A 15,363-nucleotide genomic window follows, 5' to 3' on the forward strand; every position below is an offset into this window, starting at 1 on the left:
AATTAGAAAGCGGCCAAGAAGAACTAAGGAGGACTTTCTGCGTGAGGTTATGATGCACTCCGACACCAAGAAACAGGAATTGAATGAGTGGCAGGACAGCGAGAAGAGGGACCGGAAGGAGAACATGGCACACCAGAAAGAAGCCACAGAGCAGCTCTTAAATGTTATGGAGTGCCAAGCGGAAACACTCCAGGTGATACTAGCTCTTCAAACCGAGCAGCTCTGTGCCCACCCTCCCCTACAGCCGCTGCCACAAAACTCTTTCCCATGCGTCTCCCACACACTGCCAACAGACTCTTATCAACCTCCTGACTTCACTCTATACCCACAGCATTCCACTCCTCCCTCCTCACAGTCCAGCACTGTGGACTCTCACTACCCACTGCACTCAACACCCATCCCTCTGAAGTTTGGCCCTGCTGAAATACAGTACCTGCTGCATTGTACTCCAAAGGAGAAGGTTGGATATGATCCCTGGACATACACAAATCTTTAGCCGTCCCGGGACCCCTCTTCCTCCTGGGACTTTCCCTTCCCCCATCCCCTTCCCTGCTGATGTATTTTTTTCGTATGACTCTCTCCTCTGGCTGCTGTCTTTTAATAAAAGAATTGTGTTGGTTTGAAAGCAATCTTTATTCTAATAAGTGAAAGCAAAAATGCAAAGCAACGTACAATTATGTTAAGCCCCCTTACTGCATCATGTGCACCAATTACCTCCTAGCATTACAAGCACTACAATCCCGAGCATAGCAACAAATATTAGTGGCTTTCAGCTTCAAATTGCTGCCTCAAGGCATTCCTGAACCTTATGGCCCCGGGCTGTGCCCCTCTAATAGCCCTGGCCTCTGGCTGTTCAAACTCAGCCTCCAGGTGCTGAGCCTCTGCAGTCCAGCCCTAAGTGAAGCTTTCACCCTTCCCTTCACAAATATTATGGATCATACAGCTCGTGGCTATAGGCATAGAAATATTTTCACCAGTCATGTCCAGCTTCCTATACAGGCATCGCCAACGGGCTTTTAAATGGCTAAATGCACACTCAACAGACATTCTGGACTTGCTCAGCCTGTTGTTGAACCATTCCTTGCTGCTGTCAAGTTGCCTCATGTATGGTTTTATAAGCTATGGCATTAAGGGGTAGGCAGGGTCTCCCAGGATCACAAGGGGTATTTCGACTTCCCCTAAGGCAGGGGTTCCCAAACTTGGTTCGTGGCTTGTTCAGGATAAGCCCTTGGTGGGCCGCAAGACACTTTGTTTACCTGAGCATCCATAGACACGGCCACTTGCAGCTCCCACTGGCCACGGTTCGCCGTTTCCAGCCAATGGGAGCTGCGGGAAGCAGCGCAGGCCAGGCCATTGCTTCCCATAGCTCCCATTGGCCAGGAACGGTGAACTGCAGCTACTGGGAGCTGCAAGCAGCCGTACCTGTGGATGCTCAGGTAAACAAAGCACCTCGTGGCCCACCAGGGACTTACCCTGAACAAGCCGCAAGCCAAGTTTGGGAACCCCTACCCTACAGTGATCTTCTGTTCTGGGAAGAAAGTCCCTGCTTGCAGCTTCTTGAACACGCCAGTGTTCTGAAAGATGCATGCATCATGCATCTTTCCGGACCAGCCTGCATTAATGTCTGTGAAACGTCCATGGTGATCCACAAGCACCTGGAGAACCACTGAGAAATACCCCCTTGCAATTAATGTACTCAGTAGCTAGGTGGTCTGGTGCCAGAATTGGAATGTGCATGCCATCTATTGCCCCTCCGCAGTTAGGAAAGCCCGTTTATGCAAAGCCATCCACAATGTCATGGATGTTGCCCAGAGTCACAGTCTTTCAGACCAGGATGCAATTAATGGCCCTGCACACTTCCATCAATATGAGTCCAATGGTCGACTTTCCCACTCTGAACTGGTTAGCAACTGATTGGTAGCAGTCTGGAGTAGCCAGTTTCCACAGTGCAAATGCCACGCGCTTCTCCAATGACAGGGCAGCTCTCATTCTCATGTCTTTGCACCACAGGGCTGGGGCAAGCTCATCACACTGTCCCATGAATGTGGCTCTCCTCATTCAAAAGTTCTGCAGCCACTGCTCATAATCCCAGACGTGCATGACGATGTGATCCCACCACTCAGTGCTTGTTTTCTGAGCCCAATGGCAGCATTCCACTGTGGTCAGCGCCTCCATGAATGCCACAAGCAATCTCTTGTCGTAGCTAGTACGTGTGGCAAGATCAATGTCGCACTCCTCTTGCCTTTGTAGTTTAAGGCATAACTCCACTGCCACTCGTGATATGTTGGTCAGAGCAAGCAGCATTCTGGTCAACAGTTCAGGATCCATTCCTGCAGCCCAAAGAGGCAGGGCACACAGTACACAAACCGTTGAAAGATGGCACCAAATGCAGATGGAAGCACAGGGGTTGCTGGGATGCGAAGCAATGCATCATGGGGCATTGGGATAGGAACCAGGATGCCCTGCAACCCCCTCCGCCTTCCCACAAGTCTTAGCGGCAAAAGAGAAAGAGGAGCTCTGTGGGATAGCTGCCCAGAGTGCACCACTCCAAATACCGCTGCACGTGCCGCAAGTGTGAACATGCTATTGCACAGGCAACTAACAGTGTGAACACACAACAGCGGTTTCCCTTCTGCGCTCTCTGAGCAGCGCTGCAAGTGCCAGCCCTGTAACTTTGCCAGTGTAGACGTGCCCTATCTTATATTAGATGTTTATCTGCAAACAGGATAAATACTAGTTACATCTTTTTCTACCAGGGATAGCATGCTTGTCTACAGTTCTGATACAAGGGCAAGCAAAACCTAACATCAGTATCACACTCCTTTGCCTGCATCAAAGCCTTTGTATGTGTTCCTTCCCTCTGAGTCTGCTGAAAGGGAGGGCTTTCAGTTATTGTCATTAGCCATGGTGACACCCCCCCACCACACACACACACACACACACACACACACACACACATTCAGGGATGTATGAAGCTGCCCCTTTCCCGGAGGAATTCTGCCTCAGAGAGTAACAGAGTTTTCCTCTTAGAGCTCCCTGTTGTTTGTTAAACCCATGTGCCCAGAGAGCTTTGCTAGCCTATGCGTAAGTGGGGCAGGGCTGTGGCTGCACATACTCGACATTCCTTTTGCAGGGCCTTGCAACCCATAAAGGAGGAACACAGAGGAATTAGTTCCTGCATTTCAAGGAGCACAGTATGAAATGTGTCCAGTCGCTCCAAAGAAACACACAAGAGCTGGGCTTTTCATATCATCCTCCACCACTTGCGCAGAGCAATGAGGCAAAAGCTGGCCCTCAATGTCCTGCAAATTCACTTAATTCAACTGAGAGGAGATTTGAGCTTAATGTCACTTCTCCGTGACTTAAAGTCACCTATTGACCATTCAACTTGGAGACCTGTAGGCAAATAAGCACTTTACTAGACCCTCAGATGTCTCATTTGTTAAAATCTTCAGTATGGTAAAACCTCCCAGATTTGCCAATATGTCTGTACAATCTGTGAATTGTGGTAGATACTATAAGTTACTATGAAGTGTTTACTATGCAAATTTCTGTGTTATGAGCAAGTACCCCCTGTCACAGATCTTCATAAGCACCCCCTCTTGGCAACCCACTAGGACTGATGTGAAGGGAATCCAAGCCTCCATGCTCTGGATCCCTTGGGTGTATTCAGTTTCTGGAGCCTGAATGGGTCCAGTCAGTGCCCCAATTTCAGGGTCCCGAGACTTACTCTCAGAGCGCAGACCTTCTATCTGGTACCTCTCTCTGAGCATTGGAATCTTCTGTCCAGCTGCCTAGCTCGTTTGAGCACAGAGCTGACCCTTCAGACTCCCTGGTACTTAAGCGCACCCTTCTCCCAGAACTCCATACCAAAGGTGTGAAGCTTCTGCTTTACAGTTTAACTCTTTCAGGGGCATGCAGAAGTTGTGAAGCACTCCCATCTGGTAACTTTCTATTGCTCCTACCTTCTTCTTCCTATCTGGAGTCAGCTAAATTTGTTTTCTAAGAATGCAGCTTACCCACCATCCCAGATGATTGTACCTGACTACATAGGGTCATTAAGTCTTAAGTACCTTCTTATTGTAGCTAACTGATGTATACATGCTACAGGACTTGTTAATAGTGATGGTCCACATGCATATGGGCACTTATCACACAGCAGATTTTCATAATACAATTTCACAATATCAATCAGAATTCATAAGTTGTATGGATATAGCCCTAATTCATCACACACCTCCAGTTATGTATACCCCCTGGGCTTGTGGGGCTGTATCATGTCCACTTCGACCAGGTACAATGGAGGATCATTAGAACTCAACACTTTAGAATAATGGGTAAGCGCAGGCCTAGGGGGAAAAAATGGTTTTACCCTACCTCGCTGAGGGGAGGGGAGAGATGAAATTTAGCAGGCACAGAAAGGATGCCAAGTGACCCATCAGGGGCTTAAATAAGGACTCGGGCAGCAAGAGGAAAAGAGAGACACAGGAAGTTTGGGTAGGAAGGGCATGGACCAGTCCAGGTGAGCACAGCAGAGCTAAGGAAGAACTTACCATGTTTCGGGACAAGTCATGCACTAGAGCATAAGGACCCTGAATGATCCAAGGGCCTCTGATCCCTGTCCAAAGAATGCTCTGAGGAAATCGAAGCAGGAAACTGTGTGTAGGGTTTATTATTTTTGCATAGATCTCTGTATTTCTCATGGGATTAAGTAAAGAGCAACAGCATGGAGAACTCTGTGCTAAGCATCTGTGTGCTAACTGCTACCCCTACCATGTGGCCCTTTGAAGAGGTAAACCAGAAGGCTCACAACTTTGGTGGGATTCTAGGAGAGGATGTGTTTAAGATAAGGGGGAGTCTGATGGGTCAGCATTGATTCCAGGGGTACCATGGACAGGTAACCGTGAGGTTGCAGTTTTCAGGAGGGAAGGTTAGAGAGGGGGTCTTCATGCAGAGAATATGCCTAGGGACCCCAAAACTGAAAAGAGCCTAGGGTCTGTTCAGCTTCTGAAGGCTTAAAACACCCAAGGATCCAGAGGCTGGATTCTCCCATACCAGTCTGGTGGGCCACCTCACAGGGAGCCTGACTGGATCAAAGACACCACTGGTCAAGAATAAAATTCTTGCATGGTATTTGTTCATACAATGGGACATTACAGGCCTGACTTAAAAAAAGTATGAATGCAGAAAAAAGTACACAGTTGCGGTTACTATGATTTTCTGTGCACTGACTGACTATAATTGTGTTTGTAAATGAATATTTATGCAGGCAACTTGCTAGTTAAATACATTTCTATTTGCATGCACAGCTACTTGATTTCCATGCTTAATCACAACTTTTATTGGTTAAAAATGAATACAGTTACAGCCATCCCAGATTCCTTGAACAGGGCTTTAGAACAACTGAAAGAGAGACTCTCCAAGAAAATTTATCCAGGTTTTATATTCAGCCCACTTCATGCTGGGACGGGATGTTGGAAGCTTAGTAAGCTCTGGTCTACACTAGGACTTTAGGTCGAATTTAGCAGCATTAAATCGATGTAAACCTGCACCCGTCCACACAATGAAGCCCTTTATTTCGACTTAAAGGGCTCTTAAAATCGATTTCCTTACTCCACCCCTGACAAGCGGATTAGCGCCTAAATCGACGTTGCCGGCTCGAATTTGGGGTACTGTGGACACAATTCGATGGTATTGGCCTCCGGGAGCTATCCCAGAGTGCTCCATTCTGACCGCTCTGGACAGCACTCTCAACTCAGATGCACTGGCCAGGTAGACAGGAAAAGAACCGCGAACTTTTGAATCTCATTTCCTGTTTGGCCAGCATGGCAAGCTGCAGGTGACCATGCAGAGCTCATCAGCACAGGTGACCATGATGGAGTCCCAGAATCGCAAAAGAGCTCCAGCATGGACCGAACGGGAGGTACGGGATCTGATCGCTGTTTGGGGAGAGGAATCCGTGCTATCAGAACTCCGTTCCAGTTTTCGAAATGCCAAAACCTTTGTGAAAATCTCCCAGGGCATGAAGGACAGAGGCCATAACAGGGACCCGAAGCAGTGCCGCGTGAAACTGAAGGAGCTGAGGCAAGCCTACCAGAAAACCAGAGAGGCGAACAGCCGCTCTGGGTCAGAGCCCCAAACATGCCGCTTCTATGATGAGCTGCATGCCATTTTAGGGGGTTCAGCCACCACTACCCCAGCCGTGTTGTTTGACTCCTTCAATGCAGATGGAGGCAATATGGAAGTAGGTTTTGGGGACGAAGAAGATGATGATGAGGAGGAGGTTGTAGATAGCTCACAGCAAGCAAGCGGAGAAACCGGTTTTCCCGACAGCCAGGAACTGTTTCTCACCCTAGACCTGGAGCCAGTACCCCCCGAACCCACCCAAGGCTGCCTCCTGGACCCAGCAGGCGGAGAAGGGACCTCTGGTGAGTGTACCTTTTAAAATGCTATACATGGTTTAAAAGCAAGCATGTGAAAGGATTACTTTGCCCTGGCATTTGCGGTTCTCCTAGATGTACTCCTAAAGCCTTTGCAAAAGGTTTCTGGGGAGGGCAGCCTTATTTCGTCCTTCATGGTAGGACACTTTACCACTCCAGGCCAGTAACACGTACTCGGGAATCATTGTAGAACAAAGCATTGCAGTGTATGTTTGCTGGCATTCAAACAACATCCGTTCTTTATCTCTCTGTGTTATCCTCAGGAGAGTGAGATATAATTCATGGTCACCTGGTTGAAATAGAGTGTTTTTCTTCAGGGGACACTCAGAGGACCCCATTCCTGCTGGGCTGTTTGCCTGTGGCTAAACAGAAATGTTCCCCGCTGTTAGCCACAGGGAGGGGGGAAGGTTGAGGGGGTAGTCACGCGGTGGGAGGAGGCAAAATGCGACCTTGTAACGAAAGCACATGTGCTATGTATGTAATGTTAACAGCAAGGTTTACCCTGAAAGAGTGTAGCGACTGTTTTATAAAATGTGTCTTTTTAAATACCGCTATCTCTTTTTTTTTCTCCACCAGCTGCATGTGTTTCAATGATCACAGGATCTTCTCCTTCCCAGAGGCTAGTGAAGCTTAGAAAGAAAAAAAAATGCACTCGCGATGAAATGTTCTCCGAGCTCATGCTGTCCACCCACACTGACAGAGCACAGACGAATGCATGGAGGCAAATAATGTCAGAGTGCAGGAAAGCACAAAATGACCGGGAGGAGAGGTGGCGGGCTGTAGAGAGTAAGTGGCGGGCTGAAGAGAGTAAGTGGCGGGCTGAAGACAGGGCTGAAGCTCAAATGTGGTGGCAGCGTGATGAGAGGAGGCAGGATTCAATGCTGAGGCTGCTGCAGGACCAAACCAGTATGCTCCAGTGTATGGTTGAGATGCAGCAAAGGCAGCTGGAGCACAGACTGCCACTGCTGCCCCTCTGTAACCAACCGCCCTCCTCCCCAAGTTCCATAGCCTCCACACCCAGACGCCCAAGAATGCGGTGGGGGGGCCTCCGGCCAACCAGCCACTCCACCACAGAGGATTGCCCCAAAAAAAGAAGGCTGTCATTCAATAAATTTTAAAGTTGTAAACTTTTAAAGTGCTGTGCTTAAAGTGCTGTGTGGCATTTTCCTTCCCTCCTCCACCACCCCTCCTGGGATACCTTGGTAGTCATCTCCGTATTTGTGTGATGAATGAATAACGAATGCATGAATGTGAAGCAGCAATGACTTTATTGCCTCTGCAAGCAATGATTAAAGGGAGGAGGGGAGGGTGGTTAGCTTACAGGGAAGTAGAGTGAACCAAGGGGTGGGGGGTTTCATCAAGGAGAAACAAACAGAACTTTCACACCGTAGCCTGGCCAGTCATGAAACTGGTTTTCAAAGCTTCTCTGATGCGTACCGCGCCCTCCTGTGCTCTTCTAACTGCTCTGGTGTCTGGCTGCGCGTAACCAGCAGCTAGGCGATTTGCCTCAACCTCCCACCCCGCCATAAACATCTCCCCCTTACTCTCACAGATATTGTGGAGCACACAGCAAGCAGTAATAACAGTGGGAATATTGGTTTCGCTGAGGTCTCAGCGAGTCAGTAAACTGCGCCAGCGCACCTTTAAACATCCAAATGCACATTCTACCACCATTCTGCACTTGCTTAGCCTGTAGTTGAACAGCTCCTGACTACTGTCCAGGCTGCCTGTGTACGGCTTCATGAGCCATGGCATTAAGTGGTAGGCTGGGTTCCCAAGGATACATATAGGCATTTCAACATCCCCAACAGTTATTTTCTGGTCTGGGAATAAAGTCCCTTTCTGCAGCTTTTGAAACAGACCAGAGTTCCTGAAGATGCGAGCATCATGCACCTTTCCCGGCCATCCCACGTTGATGTTGGTGAAACGTCCCTTGTGATCCACCAGAGCTTGCAGCACTATCGAAAAGTACCCCTTGCGGTTTATGTACTCGGCGGCTTGGTGCTCCGGTGCCAAGATAGGGATATGGGTTCCTTTTATAGCCCCACCACAGTTAGGGAATCCCATTGCAGCAAAGCCATCCACTATAACCTGCACATTTCCCAGGGTCACTACCCTTGATATCAGCAGATCTTTGATTGCGTGGGCTACTTGCATCACAGCAGCCCCCACAGTAGATTTGCCCACTCCAAATTGATTCCCAACTGACCGGTAGCTGTCTGGCGTTGCAAGCTTCCACAGGGCTATCGCCACTCGCTTCTCAACTGTGAGGGCTGCTCTCATCTTGGTATTCATGCGCTTCAGGGCAGGGGAAAGCAAGTCACAAAGTTCCATGAAAGTGCCCCTACGCATGCGAAAGTTTCGCAGCCACTGGGAATCGTCCCAGACCTGCAACACTATGCGGTCCCACCAGTCTGTGCTTGTTTCCCGAGCCCAGAATCGGCGTTCCACAGCATGAACCTGCCCCATTAGCACCATGATGCATGCATTGGCAGGGCCCATGCTTTCAGAGAAATCTGTGTCCATGTCCTGATCACTCACGGGACCGCGCTGACGTCGCCTCCTCGCCCGGTATCGCGTTGCCATGTTCTGGTGCTGCATATACTGCTGGATAATGCGTGTGGTGTTTAATGTGCTCCTAATTGCCAAAGTGAGCTGAGCGGCCTCCATGCTTGCCTTGGTATGGCGTCCGCACAGAAAAAAGGCGCGGAACGATTGTCTGCCATTGCTCTGACGGAGGGAGGGGCGACTGACGACATGGCTTACAGGGTTGGCTTCAGGGAGCTAAAATCAACAAAGGGTGTGCCTGTACATCAAGGAGTATTTCAGGCAGGACTGCACGGAGGGTTCCAATAAGAAATGGTGCACCTAAGTTATCGTTCTTATTGGAACAAGGAGGTTAGCCTGGCCTCTGATTGATACATGGCTAGATTTACCTCGCTGCACCTTCTCTGTGAGTGACTGCAGTGTGACCTAGAGGAATGAGTCCCCTAGACAGGGGAGGAGGCAAATGAGTACAAAACAAATCTGTTCTATTTCTTGTTCTGACCCACTCCATCTATCTTTTACATCTTTGGCTGGCAGCAGACGGTGCAGAAGGACTGCATGCCATCCACATCTCATGGCTGCTCGGCAGAAGATGGTACAGTACGACTGCTAGCCATCTTCATCTTTTGCCTGCCTGGCATAAGATGGTACAATACGACTGCTAGTAATCCTCATCTCTTGCCTGCCTGGCAGAAGATGGTACAGTACGACTGCTAGCAGTCCGTATCGCCTGCCCGCTCACCATAAGACGGTTCAATAGGACTGACTGCAGGACTAAAGAGAATGACCTGGTCAAGTCATTCCAAATTTAGTCCCTGCGCCCATGTCTGCCCAGGCGCTCCCAGCCGACATGGCCAGGAGCACCTTGGACACGACGAGGACGACTACCAATCGTATTGCACCATCTGCTGCCAGAAGGCAATGGGTTGCTGCTACTGTGCAGCAAAGCCATACCGCGTCTGCCAGCACCCAGGTGACATAGGGTGACGGTTACCTGAGCGGGCTCCATGCTTGCCGTGGTATGGCGTCTGCACAGGTAACTCAGGAAAAAAGGCGCAAAATGATTGTCTGCCCTTGCTTTCACGGGGGGGAGGGAGGAAACGGGGGCCTGACGATATGTACCCAGAACCACCCGCGACAATGTTTTAGCCCCATCAGGCATTGGGATCTCAACCCAGAATTCTAATGGGCAGCGGAGACTGCGGGAACTGTGGGATAGCTACCCACAGTGCAACGCTCCGGAAGTCGACGCTTGCCTCGGTACTGTGGAAGTGCTCCGCCGAGTTAATGCACTTAATGCACTTAGAGCATTTTCTGTGGGGACACACACACTCGAATATATAAAACCGATTTCTAAAAAACCGACTTCTATAAATTCGACCTTATTCCTTAGTGTAGACATACCCTTAGTGATAGACATGCAGTGCAGATGTGATTGTGGGACTAGAGCTCCTTTCCCTTTCTTACCCCTGTCCTGCCCCCCTGGACAACCAAACCTGATTGGCTGAGGTCAAGTGCCACTCCAAAACAAGGACACAGAATTGGCTACAGACTGGGAAGCTTTGAGCCAATGAGCTGATGCCAGGGGGCAGATCAGGGACCTCACCTGTAAAGGTTGGTGGTGTAACAAAGAAGCTACAGAGGCTCCATTTGTAGCAAGACTAGATGGGGGGCACACTGTATGTTGCACCAGACACAAGGTTTATTCCCTATGCTGCAATAGGGGCCAGGAAGTCTATGTAAACCCTGCTAGAGATCCTCCCCTGGGTTTACTCTGGACTTTGCCTAGGTTAGATAAAAATGGTGTTCTACTGTTAAGTGTGGTGCTTGTTACAGAAGTTAACTCTGTCCCCACCTAAAATATAGGGTTGGTGTTTGAGCAGAGGCACAGGGCTGGGACCTGGAACCCCTTCTCCAACTCTGGGAATCCCTCACCTGACAGGATTTGGGGAGTTTAGACAGGGATCCCTGGGGACAGTGTCTGAGGCTCAAGTAGCCGGAGGGCCAGGGACATCTTTGAATAGTACAGGCTCTCAGGCAAGCCCTGAAACCCTGCCCTCCTCCTGGAAGCCTGCCCTGCCCCAATGACTTTCACTCATGAAGACCCTATAGTTACCTCAGTTTAGAGGGAATGGCCAGATCAGCTTCACAGCTTTCCAGGCAGGGCTGGAATCCACATTTAATAGGTACTGCCTCACTGAGCGCCAGATGGTGCGGATCTTGTTGGGCTATGTGGGGTGAGTCTCCCAGTGGAAGCACAGACCTGCCCAGCTGACCAGAAGTACAGTCGAAAATATTTTAAAGCAATTGGATCAGATTTATGGGCCCAAGTCCCACGAACAGATGAAATTGTTCTGTGCTCAGGATCAGAAACCTCCGAGCCACTCAGGGACTTCAGCAATAGCCTCCAAGTGATCCTTCACTCCATCAAAAAGATGAGGCCTTCCCTGGCCCAGGACCTAGGACATTACCTGGCACAATGATTGGCAGAAGGCACCTGTAATGCTGTTGCTCAGCAGCCTTTGCGCTCCCTCCAAGTCCAATACCCCAATATGGAGTTTGAGAACTTTAAAGAGAAGGTTGTGGAGGGAGTGGGGTTGCAAACACCTGAGAGCCAGGACTAGACAGCCACCCCCATGCTGGGATTGGGTTACCCACACCTGACATTTGGGGCTTGGCTGGAGGTGGACTGAAGCTTCACAGTCAGCGCGGAGACCCACATTATCCCCTGAGATAGAGAGAGAGCAAGTAGACTCCAGGACAAATGAAGAAATCACCCAGATGGTGCTGCCTCGCATGGCAGCCGATATGGTTCTCCAAAGCCTATCATGATGCTTTGGGCCACTTTGGCCCCAAGAAGACTGATATGAATGTTCACATGAGGTTTTACTAGGTGGGGATGGCCTAAGCCATTCAGGAGTGGCACGATAACTGTCCAGTCTGCGCCAGCAGAAGGAACTCCAGGGTGGGAGACAGGGCCCCCCCTCCAGATGATGGAAGCCAGCACGCCCTCGGAATTGGAAGCACTGTATCACTTGGGGATGAACTCAAGCCAAAGCAGTGCATCCTACATGCTGACCATTGCGGATCAATGCCCCAAATTCCTGGTTGCCAGGCTCCTTGGGGAGATCACAGCCAGAGCAACCATAGAAGCCTTCCAGAGCTACTGCATCCAGCCGTATGGCTACCCCACCAAGGTGCTCATGGACCAGAAACACCCTTCAAGTCACAGATATTCAGTGATCAAGAAAGTTCAGAGTTACTGTCGTGTATTTGGCTATGAATTGATGACTCCAAAGCATTTGGTACTGTCCAACATCACTGCCTCTTGAACATACTGGCAGATTGAGGAGATTCCAAAGCATTTCATTGAACTCATCACAACTCTGAACTGTCAACAAGAGACCACAGTGCAGACAGCAGCAGGAACCAGCAAGTGGTTTTCCATCGGGCACAGTGTGAGACAATGGTGTATTCTGTGCCGCCCAAGTCTTTTCAACATGTATGCAGAATGTATTATAAGGCAAGCCTGGACAGTTGGATAAAGTGGAAAGAGCTGGGATTTCCATTGGCGAACACTTAACTGACCTCAGATATGTTGATGATACGAAACTATTTGCTGCAACCGTCAATGCAATGCAATGCAATGAATGTAGGAGTCTGTAAAAACAGTCAATGAGGAATATGGACTATCCCTGAATGTGGTGAAAACTAAATGCATGTTCATTGACATTATCAATAATAACAGGATGCCAGCTGACATCACTTTCATGCTGTGTGGAGTGGTTCACGACCTTGAGTGCCAACCTCAGGGCAGACTGTCAAGAAGCAGGGCAGACACCCCAAACCAGAGGTATGTTCTCTAATTAGATTTCACCAACCCAGTAACAGGTGTGAACTCCTAAAACACTATAACAGTTTTACCATGGAGTCTCAGACAGTCCCTTTGGGCATTCCAGCCTATCTTGCCACTGAGGCAACCTGGTCTTGTGATAGATGATCACTTACACCAAAAATCACACCAATATTCAGGTTACTGCCAGTCCCAAATGACCAGTCATCCCAGGTCAATTGCACTTCAGATCTCAAACCAAAGACAAAACGTGTAGCCAATCCTGTAATAAACTAACTCAAAGTTTATTAACATGTGTGTATGGGGGTGGGGGGGATGTGAGAAAACCTGGATTTGTGCAGGAAATAGCCCAACTTGATTATCATGCACACTGTGTAAAGAGTTGTCACTTTGGATGGGCTATCACCAGCAGGAGAGTGAATTTGTGGGGGGGGGGGGGTGGAGGGTGAGAAAACCTGGATTTGTGCTGGAAATGGCCCACCTGATGATCACTTTAGATAAGCTATTACCAGCAGGACAGTGGGGTGGGAGGGGGTATTGTTTCATATTCTCTGTGTATATATAAAGTCTGCTGCAGTTTCCACGGTATGCATCCGATGAAGTGAGCTGTAGCTCACGAAAGCTCATGCTCAAATAAATTGGTTAGTCTCTAAGGTGCCACAAGTACTCCTTTTCTTTTTGCGAATACAGACTAACACGGCTGTTACTCTGAAACTTATCTGGATAATATTTTTTGTCATACACTGTCCCTGGCACTCTAGGATAGGATTATCTGCAGCAGAGGCCGGATACTTTAATCACTTCATTAGATATCTCCAGGACTGCCTTATGTAAGTAATGAGATATTTTTGTCATTCTCAGTCCCCTGAAGAGAAATGTGATTGACTTCTTGGACAAAACTCAGTTAGTAAAGATTTAATCCAAAGAGAAACCAAAAATTGCCCCAAATACAGCAACTATCAAACATGGCATATTAAAACCTCAAAAATTTTATATTTATCTCTATTGTTGTTCTTTTAATGTTTATTCCCTGCCTGTGGCAGGCTTTCATATCACCCAACACCCTCTGATGACAGAACATCATCAGAAACCCTCCTCAGGGGAAGCAGGGATCAGGGGAAGCATTTATGTGCAGTATTCTCTTAAACCCTGTCTACTCTAGGGTTTTTCAACATTGGACCCTCACAGAATTTCCAAATCCACTGTTCCCAAAGGACCAGTACATCCAGCTTCACAGTTATCTCAGAACACAGCTCTGCTTAACACACAGCAGTTAGATTTGTTTATAGAGAAAACAAGTATAAATTGATTTAACAAAGAACAGAGATTCAAATGAGAGCAAGCAGAATATTGCAAAGAAAGGGTTACATATAAAATAAAATCATAACACACATACTGGATCCTAAACTTAACCAATATGACATAATAATGTCATAAGAGCAAAAATTCACTCTAAATCTTTGTAGTGTATTACAGCCTGGCTTGGCTGTGATCTACTGTTCATGAAGCAAGCACACTGACAGCTAACTTCATAGTAGGGTGTCCCTTTGCAATCCCAAATGTATCTTGATCTTTATTCGTAAACTAGAAACACTCGTGTTTGTATTCCTTCCTGTAGATTTTACAATCTCTTGTTAATGTCTTAATCTTGATTAGCTGGTGGCATAGTAAGAAAATAGGTATCGTGAAATAAACAATACTCAATTTTCATAAAATCAGACAGATAATTGTCTCCTGCCTGTCTGAAAGAAGCATGTTTGTCACCTCCTAGTGACCTGCTTTAACCCGTAAAACTTAAGAACATATTTTTCAGCATAGGCACATACCTTCTTAAATATTATCCTTACATACATTTTGCAATGGTTATGATGACAAGTTTGTTACTGGTTTTAAGTGGAGACCTTCCATGCCACCTTTTAGTGAATTGTTACAAATATAACTGACATAGGGGCTTCCTGTAAAACTCTACTCACCCTCTGTGCCATCTGCCAGTTGGCATCAAGAAGTTCTTTGGTCACATGTGCTGTAGTCAAAAAAGGTATTGAGCTTAATACAGGAGCAACTGAATGAAATTCTATATATAGAAATTCTGTAATATAGGAAGTCAGACTAGATCAGAGGTGGGCAAACTTTTTGGCCCGAGGGCCACATCGGGGTGCGAAACTGTATGGAGGGCCGTGTAGGGAAGGCTGTGCCTCCCCAAACTGCCTGGCCCCTGCCCCCGCCCCCTATTCGCCCCCTCCCACTTCCCGTCCCCTGACTGCCCCCTCCTGGGACCCCCCCACTCTAACCCCCCCGGGATCCTACCCCCATCCAACCCCCCCCTGCTCCCTGTACTCTGACTGTCCCGATCTATCCACACCCCCGCCCCGACAGGCCCCCTGGGACTCCCATGCCCTATCCAACCCTCCCTGTTCCCCGACCACTGACTGCCCCAGAACCTTCGCCCCATCCGACTGCCCCCGGGACCTGCTACCCAACCCCGCACTGTCGCACGTGCGCCATCACCTCCCCCTTACCATG

Source organism: Lepidochelys kempii, chromosome 3 (assembly GCF_965140285.1).
Source record: "Lepidochelys kempii isolate rLepKem1 chromosome 3, rLepKem1.hap1, whole genome shotgun sequence".
Classification (NCBI taxonomy): Eukaryota; Metazoa; Chordata; order Testudines; family Cheloniidae; genus Lepidochelys; species Lepidochelys kempii.